This window comes from Galeopterus variegatus, unplaced genomic scaffold, assembly GCF_000696425.1.
Source record: "Galeopterus variegatus unplaced genomic scaffold, G_variegatus-3.0.2 Scaffold2909, whole genome shotgun sequence".
Taxonomy (NCBI): Eukaryota; Metazoa; Chordata; class Mammalia; order Dermoptera; family Cynocephalidae; genus Galeopterus; species Galeopterus variegatus.
Genome location: NW_007729020.1, coordinates 1 through 12,188, shown reverse-complemented (window position 1 = coordinate 12,188; position 12,188 = coordinate 1). Strand labels below are relative to the sequence as shown.

Below are 12,188 nucleotides of genomic sequence, written 5' to 3'. Positions count from 1 at the left end.
TTTTAAAAAAAAAAAAAAAAAAAAAAAAAAAAAAAAAAAAAAAAAAAAAAAAAAAAAAAGAAAAAGAAAAAGGTGATATTACAACTGATACCTCAGAAATATAAGGAATCATTAGAGACTACTAAAAACAACTGTATGACAACAAATTTGAAAGTCTGGAGAAAATGGATAAATTTCTGGACACACACAAACTACCAAAACTGAGCCAAGAAGATATAGAAAATCTGAACAGACCAATAACAATAAAAGAGACTGAAGCTGTGATTAGGAGTCTCCCAACAAAGAAAAGCCCAGGACTGGACAGGTTCACTGAAGAATTCTACTGAACTTTCAAAGAGGAATTGATACCAATTCTCTACAAACTGTTCCAAAAGATTGAAACAGGGCCGGCCCGGTGGCGCACTGGATAGTGCACCGCTTGAGAAGTGCGGCGGCGCTCCCGCCCGAGGGTTCGGATCCCACATACAGACCGGTTCCCGCTCACTGGCTGAGCGAGGCGCAGGAGCGACACCGAGGGTTGCGATCCTGTTGCCGGTCCCTGGTCCGGTGCAGGGGCAACACTGAGGGTTGCGATCCATTGCCGGACACGGAAAAAGACAAAAGACAAAAAAACAAACAAACAAACAAAAGATTGAAACAGAGGCCATTCTCCCAAACTCATTCTCTAAGGCAAACATGACCCTGATATCAAAACCAGACAAAGATACAACAAAAAAAGAAAACTACAGGCCAATATCCTTGATGGATATAGATGCAAAAATCCTCAATAAAATACTAGCTAATGGAATACAGCAACACATACACAAAATTATACCCAATGATCAAGTGGTATTCATCCCAGGGATGCAAAGTTGGTTCAATGTATGCAAATCAATAAATGTGATGCACCACATCAATAAAATCAAAGACAAAGACCATATGATCATCTCTATAGATGCTGAAAACACATTTGGTAAAATTCAACATTCGTTCATGATAAAGACTCTTTACAAGTTAGGTATAGAAGGAAAGTATCTCAACGTAATTAAAGCCATATATGATAAGCCCACTGCCAATATCATCCTGAATGAGGAAAAGCTGAAAGGTTTTCCCTTAAGAACAGGAACTAGGGCTGGTCAGTTAGAGCACAGCCTTATAACACCAATGTCACAGGTTCCGATTCCCATACTGGTCAGCTGCCAAAAAAAAAAAAAAAAACCACCAAAAAAACAAAAAGACAAAAAACGGGAACTAGACAAGGATGCCTACTCTCATCACTCCTATTCAACATAGTGTTGGAAGTATTAGCTAGAGCAATCAGAGAAGAGAAGGAAATAAAGGGCACCCAGATTGGAAAAGATGAAGTCAAACTGTCCCTGTTTGCCGATGATATGATCCTACATATCAAACAGCCTAAAAAACCTCTATAAAAAAATTGTTAGAGTTGATAAATGATTTCAGCAAAGTTGCAGGATACAAAATCAACACACAAAAATCAGTAGCATTTATATACTCCAACACTGAACATGCAGAAAAAGAAATCAAGAAAGCTCATTTACAATAGCCACCAAAAAAAATATAAAATACTTAGGAATAAACTTAATCAAGGATGTGAAAAATCTCTACAATGAGAACTACAAACCACTGTTGAGAGAAATTAGAAGACACAAGAAGATGGAAAGATATCCCACGCTCTTAAATTGGAAGAATTAACATTGTGAAAATGTCTGTACTACCCAAAGTGATCTACAGGTTCAATGCAATCCCCATCAAAATTCCAATGACATTTTTCTCAGAAAACTATCCTAACATTTATTTTATTTTTTCAAAGACGACTGGTAAGGGGATCTTAACCCTTGACTTGGTGTTGTCAGCACCATGCTCTCCCAAGTGAGCCAACCAGCCATCCCTATATAGGGATCCAAACCCATGGCCTTGGTGTTATGAGCACAACACTCTCCCAAGTGAGCCATGGGCTGCCCTCTATCCTAACATTTATATGGAATAACAAAAGCCATTGAATAGCCAAAGCAATTCTGAGCAAAAAATAAAAATAAAGCTGGAGGCACACTACCTGACTTTAAACTATATTACAAAGCTATAATAACTGAAACAGCATGGTACTGGCATAAAAACAGAAACACAGATCAATGGAATAGAATAGAGAACCCAGAAATCAACCCATACACTTACAGCCATCTGATCTTTGACAAAGGCATCAAGTCTGCACACTGGGGAAGAGACTGCCTCTTCAGCAAATGGTGCTGGGAAAAGTGGATATTCATATGCAGGAGAATGACACTAGACCTGTACCTCTCATCATATACCAAAATCAACTCAAAATGGATTAAAGAATTAAATATACATCCTGAAACAATAAAACTCCTTAAAGAAAACATAGGGGAAACACTCCAGGAAGTAGGATTGGGTACAGACTTCATGAATATAACCCCAAAAGCACAGGCAACCAAAGGAAAAATAAACAAATGGGATTATAGCAAACTGAAAAGCTTCTGCACAGCAAAAGAAACAATCAACACAGTGAAAAGACAACCAACAGAGTGGGAGAAAATATTTGCAAACTATACATCTGACAAAGGATTAATATCCAGAATATACAAGGAACTCAAACAACTTTACAGCAAAAAAATAAGTAACCCAACCAAAAAATGGCAAAGGAGCTGAATAGGCATTTCTCAAAGGAAGATATACAAATGGCCAACAGACACATAAAAAAATGCTCAACATCACTCAGCATTCGGGAAATGCAAACCAACACCATTTTGAGATACCATCTCCTCCAGTTAGGATGGCTAATATCCAAAAGACTGAGAATGATAAGTGCTGACGAGGTTGCAGAGAAAAAGGAACTCTCATACACTGTTGGTGGGACTGCAAAATGGTGCAGCCTCTATGGAAAATGGTATGGAGGTTCCTCAAACAATTGCAGATAGATCTGCCATATGACCCAGCTATCCCACTGCTGGGAATATACCCAGAGGAATGGAAATCATCAAGTTGAAGGTATACCTGTTCTCCAATGTTTATTGCAGCACTCTTTACAATAGCCAAGAGTTGGAATCAGCCCAAATGTCAATCATCAGATGAGTGGATAGGGAAACTGTGGTATATGTACACAATGGAATTCCACTCTGCTATAAAAAAGAATGAAATCTTACCATTCACAGCAACATGGATGGACTTAGAGAAAATTATATAAAGTGAAACAAGTCAGACACAGAAAGAGGAATATCACATGTTCTCACTTATTTGTGGGAGCTAAAAATAAATAAATAAATAAATATACGAACAAATGGGGGGTACATGGGGAAGAAGACACGAAAATCACAATTTCTTGAACTTAAGACAAATGAAGAGATATGATGTTGATGGGGGGAGGGGGAGCAGGGAAAGAGGAATTGATAAAGGGACACAAAAATCAACCACATTGTATATTGATAAATTAAATAAAATAAATAAATAAAAATAAATATAATTAAAAAAATAAAAATAACTGTAAAAAAAAATAAAAGAAAGTGGGAAATCCTATTATGGTAATTGAAAGGTGGAGCCTTGAAGAGGTGATTAGATTGTAGGAATGGGTGCAGTAGTGAATGGATTAAAAATGGTGGTCAGGGGCGTGGTTCTGAGGGCTTTAAAAGAAGAGAGAGGAGAGTCTGTCTGTCTCTCTGTCTCTGCTCTGCCATTTTTCGCAGTGTGATACTCTGCCATCACTGAAGTCACCACCAAAGAAAGCCTTTACCAAATGTATTCCCTGGACTTTGGACTTCCCAGCCTCAGAAACTGTATGCAACAAATTTCATTTTCTTTGTAAAATCACCCTGTACTGTGTATTTTGTTATAAGCAACAGAAACAGACTAATACAGGGACATATACATGCCTTCCTGTGTGAGCCTAGCCCAGGGGCCAGGTCAGGTCTGTGCTGGGCAGAAATAAGCACATTTCTTCATTTTGTCCACAACAGCCCTGTAAGGCCAACATTGTTATCCCCATTCTGCAGATGATGAAGTAGAGGCCTGGAGAGGTCAGGCATGTGTCAACCAAGGTCATGTGGCTGGTCAGTTGCCCAGCCAGAGTCTGACCCTGGGTTTGCCTGGTATCCCATTTGTACCTTCTCTGCCCTCCTGTTCTTTCCTTGTTCCCCCCTCTTTCCCCACCCCCAGTCCCAGTTTCCTCCTTTTGAAAGGAAAGAAGGAAATCCATCCTCTCTGAGCGGCTTGAGGAGCCCAGAACTTTCCCACCATCACACAGTCATTTCTCCACACCACCCGGCAGCCTGCAGCAGGCTCTCTGTCCAAGTGCCAAGGTGGAACCTGCAGCCCAGGACAGTTAAGTAACCTGCCCAAAGCCACAGATGGTGGCTTCTACATCTCTCTACACCCAAAAGACTTCTAGGCAGGCCCAAGAGGTCTCTGTAGGCAAGAGCTGTGAGTGCAGCAAAGTCCCCTCTGGGATGAATGTCTTTCCACCATCAATGTGTTGTATGCCCTTGGCATGGCTGCACTGTCCCTCTCAGGTGCCTGTGGTCTCCTGTCCCCCAGCCCAACCCACCTTACCCAGGATCATGAAGGAGAAGACCCACTGTAGGACTGCAAATGTCTACAGCCTGCACTCCCATGTCACAGACAAGAGTGTGAACTCTACCATGCTGGCGTCTGCCTGACTCCTGGGCTTCGTGGAGCACTGCTGTGGTCCGAGGCACCCACTGGTTTCTGTTCCTGCCTAAGGCTGAACAAGTCTGGCAGGGAGGGTGCCACACCCAGCCAAGCCCAGCCCCAATAGGTCCACCCAGGCAGGGATCTATTTCTTAGGAGAGGAACAGGAGGAATTGTACAGCCCTTATCAACTTCCTCAAGCCATGCCTTATCTGTCAGCCCATCTTTCTCTAGTTGCTTAAATCTTCCCTTCCTTCCCTTCGGGCAGGTGAAACCCCAAGTGTAATGCAACGTACTGTAGTTCACACCTATTCTCACCGAGCATGATGCAATATACTTCCCACCTACTTATCCCTTCTCACCTACTCAGTGGACCAGCTCCAACTCTCGTTTCCTTTCTCTTGCCATGTCGGTTGCTCCCCCTCCACAAATATGCTGTAGCTCCCAGCTAAAAGATCCTTGACCCAACCATCTCCTCCACCTCTTGCCTATTTCTCTGCTCTCCTACACAGCAAAATTCTTGGAAGAGCTGTTGGAGTGAGCAGGACTGAAGCCATGTTGGGACCTAAAACTACATGGGTTGTAGGCTAATTTTTAAAAGATAGGTTTTTTTTCTTGGCATGCATTTCTCTGAGTTCCCTCTTTTCTCATAGTTATTTGGTATTTTAAACCTTGGTTATTGGGCAAGATGATATGATTTACAAGAATGTTAAGTTGTTTTCCAGCAAGCCTGAAGCTGCATACTAGTGCATACTACACAGATGCTGAGATAACAGCAAAGATGGGAGCAGAAACCAGACAGAGTCTTGGCAAGACTTTGCACCAGAGACCTTGCATGAAGCCTTCACTGCTCACGTGCCCCTCTCTCCTGCTTTTTATTTCCCAGATTCCATTCCTTCATCCACCTCTTAAAACCCCCCTCAGTAAACCTGAGTCTTTGAGATGGCTTTAGCCTGCCCATTCTCCTTCAGGATGACTGGGGAGATGGGTTAGCCTGACATCTCTCCTCAGGTCACTGATATTCCTGAATAAAAGCTGACTTCCATTTCCACCAACATTTGACTTTTGAATGGTTTGCTTTTGTATGGGGGCAGGCAGCCGGACCTGTGAGTTTGGTATCAATTTGGGGAGCCTCAGCCAGGAGCTGAGTGGCCCTTTCACAGAGCTATCTGTATTCCATGCCTTCCTATCCTCGCCTCTCATCTGCCCTCCCCTACTCCACACTTCAGACACCACCATTCCACAAAATTGACCTTCACCTTCTCACCAATGATGTTCTAAATCTAATGGTCAATCCTCTGATCTCATCTCAACCTATCGCCAGCCTTAGACAAGGTTGATCACTCCCTCTTCCTTGAACCACCTTGGCCTATGGATACCACATTCTCCTGGTTTTCTTCATACCTCCCTGGCTGCTCCTTCTTAGTGATAACAACAACAACAAAAATCTGCTCAGACCAGGTCAGCTAAATTATAGTGCCTTGGGAGATCTGGGATAAGTCAATGGCCACGTCCACCAGTCCCAGGAAACATTATCATAAGACTATTTTTACTTAGAAGCAGACATGATGACACCACAAAGCCTTAACCTAGAAGGAATTAAATTCCAAGGTCATAAAATCTATCAAAAGAACAACAAAGAAACCAAAAAGAAAGCACAAGAAAGAAAACAATAAAGATAAAAGTAGAAATTAATAAGACAAAGATTAGAAAAAGAATAGATATAACAAATTAATTTTTTTAAAAATGAAATACACAGGGCTGGCCCGGTGGCGCACTGCTACAGTGTGCCGCTTGGGAGCTCGGCGGCGCTCCTGCCGAGGGTTCGGATCCCACATAAAGACCGGTTCCCGCTCACTGGCTGAGCGAGGGGCAGGCGCAGCACCGAGGGTTGCAATCCCATTGCCGGTCCCGGTCCGGTACGGGCGCGACACTGAGGGTTGCGGTCCATTGCCGGACACGAAAAAAGACAAAAAGGAAAAAAAAAAATGAAATACACAAACTGGTAGCTAATGTAATCAGGAATGAAAGACAAATCACACATACACAAAAATAAGAAAGGACAGTGAAGGAAATAAATAAAACAAGAAATTTTAGATCATAAAAAATTACTTTGTGAACTTTTAAGCAAATAAATTTGCAAACCAAACTGAGCCAATTAAAGGCAGAAAACTTAAATAGATGAATTTCCATAGAAGAAATGGAGAAAGTTATCAAGGAATTACTCCACACAAAAAAAGCACTAGGCCCAGCTGGTTTCACAAGAGAATTTTACCAAATCTATAAAGATAGCCCTGGTGTTCTATAAATTGTTTCAAAGCTTTTAAAATGAAGAAAAACTTGCAATTTCTTTCTTATGTAGCAAGTATAACATTGATATTTAAACTTGATTTTTTTAAAAGCAGCACATAGAAAAGAAAATAAGGGCCGGCCCGGTGGCGCACTCGGTAGAGTGCGGTGCTTGGGAGTGTGGCGGCGCTCCCGCTGAGGGTTTGGATCCCATATAGAAACCAGTCTGCTCACTGGTTGAGCGTGGTGTAGGCGCGACACCGAGGGTTGCGATCCTGTTGCCGGTCATGGTACGGGCGTGACACCGAGGGTTGCGATCCCATTACTGGTCATGAAAAAAGACAAAAAGGAAAAAAAAAAAAGAAAATCAGATTTATTGAATTGCTTTAAATATTAATACTAATCCAATAAAATATTATAAATAATATATTAGAAAATATTAGAAAACAGAATCTAACATCACATAACATACATCATGAACAGGTGGGATTAAGGATGCCATTAATATACATCAGATTAATAGATTTAATAAGAAAATCATATGATTATCTGCATTGATGCCGAAAAAGCCTTTGACAAAACTAACCATAGAGTGAAATTGATGGATGTTCTCTTAATATAATAGAATATATCTACTTAGTTCTAAAGCTAGAATCTTACTTAGTGGGGAAATACTTAGCGGCATTTCCAATAAGATCAGGAACAAACCAAAGAGGTCCTCTACTATTTAGTATTGTACTGAAAGTATCAGGCAAAACAGGTAGAGAAGAGAAATCAAGGAGACATAAGAATTGGGAGAGGGGGAGAACTAAGTAAATGTACCCCTTGCAGATGATATGACTGCGTACGTGGAAAGCCCTAGGGACTGAATAATAAAATTCACTCAAACAACAGAAAATTCAGTGAAGTAGCAGATTATAAAATTAACCTACAAAAATTACTAACTTCAGTAGACAAGCAATATATAGTTAGAGAATATAATGAAAGAGAAAACCCTATTTATATAGCAACAAAGAAAACAGAATAGTTAAGAATAAATTTAACAATAAATGTGCAAAATCTATACGAGGAGAAAGTACTTTAAAACACTCCTGAAAGATGCTGAAGTAGACATGAGATAAATGGAAAGACATCTTTTATTCTTGTTTAGGATGTCTCAACCTCATAAAAACATAAGTTCCTCTTTATTTAATTTGTAAATTTAATGCAATCTCAATAAAAACATCAATAAACCTTTTTATGAAACTAGACAAGTTGATACCGAGCTTCATATGAAAAATAGGTATGAAAGAGTAGCGAGGATGACATTAAAGCATTAGCATCTTCCATATGAAGCTCAGTATCAACTTTCATTAAAAAGTTTATTGGTGTTTTTATAGATTGTATTAAATTTATAAATTAAAAAAGGAGGAATTGACTTTTGCATATTGATCTTGTGTCTTGGGATCTTATTATTTTTATTTACTAGTTCCAGGAGATGTTTTGTAGATTTTTGGGGGATTTTCTCCATAGACAACCATGTCACCTGTGAATAAAAACAGTTTTACTTCTTCCTTCCCAATCTTTTTTTTCCCCCCCCTTTCTTATTACACTAGCTGGTAAGACAGGACACTTTGCCTATCCCAATCTCAAGGGGAAAGTATCCCATGTCTCACCATTAAGAATAATGTTAGCTATAGGTTATTGGTAGATGTTATTCATCAAAATGAGAAAGTTCCTCTCCATTACTAGTTTTTAAGAGTTTTTAAAATCATAAATGGGTGTTGGATTTTGTCAAGTGCTTTTCAGCATCAACTGATAGGAGCATATGATTTTTATTCTCTAGTTTGTTGATATGGTGAATTGATTCTTGAATGTTTAACCAGTCTTGCATACATGGAATAAATCCCATGTGGTTATGATGTGCAATCCTTTTTAAACATTACTGGATTTGATGTACTAAATTTTTATTGAGGACTTTTGCATCTATGTTCATGAGAAATACTGCTCCGTAATTTTCCTCCCTAGTGATATCTTTGTCTCATGTACAAGTTACTCATGTTCCCTCAATGGCAACATCTTACAAAACTATGGTACAATCTCACCACTGGGATATTTATACAGAAAGTTCAATTACCACTAGAATCCCTTCTATTGTCCTTTCATAGCTGCTACCACTTTCATCCTCACTCTGTTCTCCCCTGTCCTTAAACTTTAGAATCTATGACTCTGATCTCTACTTCTATACTTTTGTTTTTTTAAGAATGTTATATATATGGAATCATATAATCTTTTGAGGTTCCATATTTTCCCATTACCACAAAGAACAAAAGAGTAATTTTACATTGAAAATATCCGGCAGGCATGACCTTACTCAAATAAGCAAAATTAGCATAACCAGTAACAAATTAAAACTACGTACTACCTAATAGGATGCAATAGGAAGAACAGAGCATCACTTTTGTGATACTCTCTACAAAAATGCCTAACTGAATGTAACTAGTAGGAAATATCATCCAATGGGCCGGCCCGGTGGTGCACTGCTACAGTGCGCCGCTTGGGAGCACGGCAGTGCTCCCGCTGAGGGTTCGGATCCCACATACAGACCAGCCGCTCACTGGCTGAGCAAGGTGTGGGCGCAACACCGAGGGTTGCGATCCCATTGCCGGTCCCGGTCTGGTACGGGCGCGACACTGAGGGTGGCGATCCGTTGCCAGTCACGAAAAAAGACAAAAAGGAAAAAAAAAAAGGAAATACCATCCAAACCTAAGATGAGGACTACTACACATAAAATAACTGATCTGTACTAATCTAAAGTTATGAAAGATAAGGAAAAATTGAGGGAGTGTTTCACATTAAAGATGACTAAATAAACATGAAAACTGAATGCAACTTGGGTACCTGGATTTTCTCATCCTGTAAAGAACATTATTGGGTCAATTGACAAAATTTGGGGGTTTTTTGTTTGCTTTTTCATTTTTCAATTGGCAAAATTTGAATAAAGTCTATAGATTTGCTAACAAACCATGTTAATTTCCTTATTGTAATGATTTTTACTATGATTAGGTAAGATAATGTTCTTGTTTGTAGGAATTATTCATTCAACTATGGAGTGTGTCAGCAACATACTTTTAAATGGATCATGAAAAAAGTTCTTTTTATAATTTTGATCTTTCCTTTTTTTTTTTATACAGAGAAAATAAAATTTATTGCTTACAGTTTTGGAGGCTGGGAAGTCCACAGACCAGGGAATATATCTGGTAAATGACTATACAGCAATGCCACATGTCACATGGCGAGAATGGCAGAGCAGAGAGAGATAGCTCCTCCTGCACATTCCTTTTAAAGCCCTCAGAACCATGCCTCTGACCACCATTTTATAAAAAATTTTATTTCACTTTAATTAATTTTAAGTTTAATTGGACAATTGATACCCAATTTCATTGTTTGAAAAACTTTTTTTATTTTTATTTTTTTATTATTATTTTTTTAAATAATTTATTTTATTTATTGAATCAAAATTGATAAATATTTTGGGGGTTAAACATTGAGATATGTTGATCAAATCAATATTACTGGCATATATATTGTTACAAATCATAATGATTCTTTTTTTTTTTTTTTTTCCTTTTTGTCTTTTTTCGTGACCGGCAACGGATCGCAACCCTCAGTGTCGCGCCCGTACCGGACCGGGACCGGCTACGGGATTGCAACCCTTGGTGTTGCTCCCGCACCTCGCTCAGCCAGTGAGCGGCCGGTCTGTATGTGGGATCCGAACCCTCCATGGGAGCGCCGCTGCGCTTCCCAAGCGGCGCACTGCAGCAGTGCGCCACCGGGCCGGCCCAAATCATAATGATTTTTTATGCCCCTTGTCCAATCTCTTCCCTTCCCTCATTCCCTCCCCCTTCCCCCTCTAATTACTCAAGATTTCTTCTCTCCTTCTGAAAGAGTAATGGTTTCTTGCTGCCTAGATGATCTGTCCAATGCTGAGATATGTGATCAGGTCCCCAATATTATCATAGAGCAGATGTTGCTTCTGTCACTCTGAAATGAGCTTTGTGGAAAGAGACATCCTCTTCTTTTCTTTGTCTCTGCTGGTGACTTTTCTTGTGTGAATGCACTCCAGTGGTTGGTGGACCATTTGTGTGGTGGTTGTGGTGTCTGGTCGCTTTTGTGGCAGCTGTGGTTACTGTGGTGGCTGTGGTGGGACACCCACATGGAGGTGCTGTTTTTGGTATGCTCCTTGGCACTGGCGGTATGCCTGGTTGTGGGGCGTGTCTGATCCCTTTCTCCATGCCTTTGGTCCTTGGGCAGGCCCCAAGTCGCTGGCGCCATGTGCCTGGTTGTGGGAAGTGTGTCTGGTCCCCTTCTCCATGCCCTGGGTCCCTGGGCGGCCCGAGGTGCTGGCCTAGTGTGCCTGGTGGTAGGAGGGGAGTCCAGTCCCCTTCTCCGTGCCTCGGGTCCCCGTGCTGGCCCTGAGGCGCTGGCACAGTTTGCCTGGAAGTGGGAGAGGGGTCTGGTCTCCGTATCCAAGCCACCAGTTTCCAGGCAGGCCCCATGGTGCTGGTGGTGTGCCTGGGCCGGAACTAATTTTTTGTCCTTTGCTTCTAACATGGGGGAACTTCCTGGGGGAACCAGTACTTGAGCTGTGTGGTTGTTTAAGTTGCTGCTTTGCTGCTGTTTCCCTAGGGAAGGCTTTTTGTGCAGCTCAGGGTTTAATGGTTGACCTTATAGGTACTTCTGGCTCTCCAGAGACCTGGTGGATCTGTGTTCTGTAGAATCGCTGATCTGGGCCTGAGTTTTTTTATCAAACTGCACCCCATGCAGTTCTGCATTCCTGACCAGTCTCCTCTGAGTGGTCCTGTGTTGATTGGGGGTGGGTCATCTGTCCTTGCTGTGTCCCAGTGATCTCCCAGTGTTCCCATCTTGCCCACTGCCCATGCTCCAAACACTTCCCACGGGACGGGCCCTGTGCCGGTCCCTTGCAATGACCACCGGTCTCTGAATGGCTCCCTTTTTTCAGTTGTTCTGGCTCCTCGCTCCTGCGTGGGTCCACGGGAACCCTATTAGTGCTGACCACCATCTTTAATCTATTCACTACTGCACGGTCCTACAATCTAATCACTTCTTCAAGGCTCCACCTTTCAATTACCATAACATGATTTCCCACCCTCCCAACACTCATAGTGGAAGCCAAGTTTCTTTTTTTTTTAAAAAATTTTTATTTTGTCAATATACAATGTAGTTGATTATTATGTCCCATC

At 41.1% G+C, this 12,188-nt stretch overlaps 1 pseudogene; it reads right to left on the bottom strand.

Moving 5' to 3' along the window:
* Positions 1-4,648, bottom strand: part of LOC103599316 — a 27,830-nt pseudogene extending 23,182 nt beyond the window's left edge.
* Between the last annotated feature and the right edge of the window lie 7,540 nt (positions 4,649-12,188).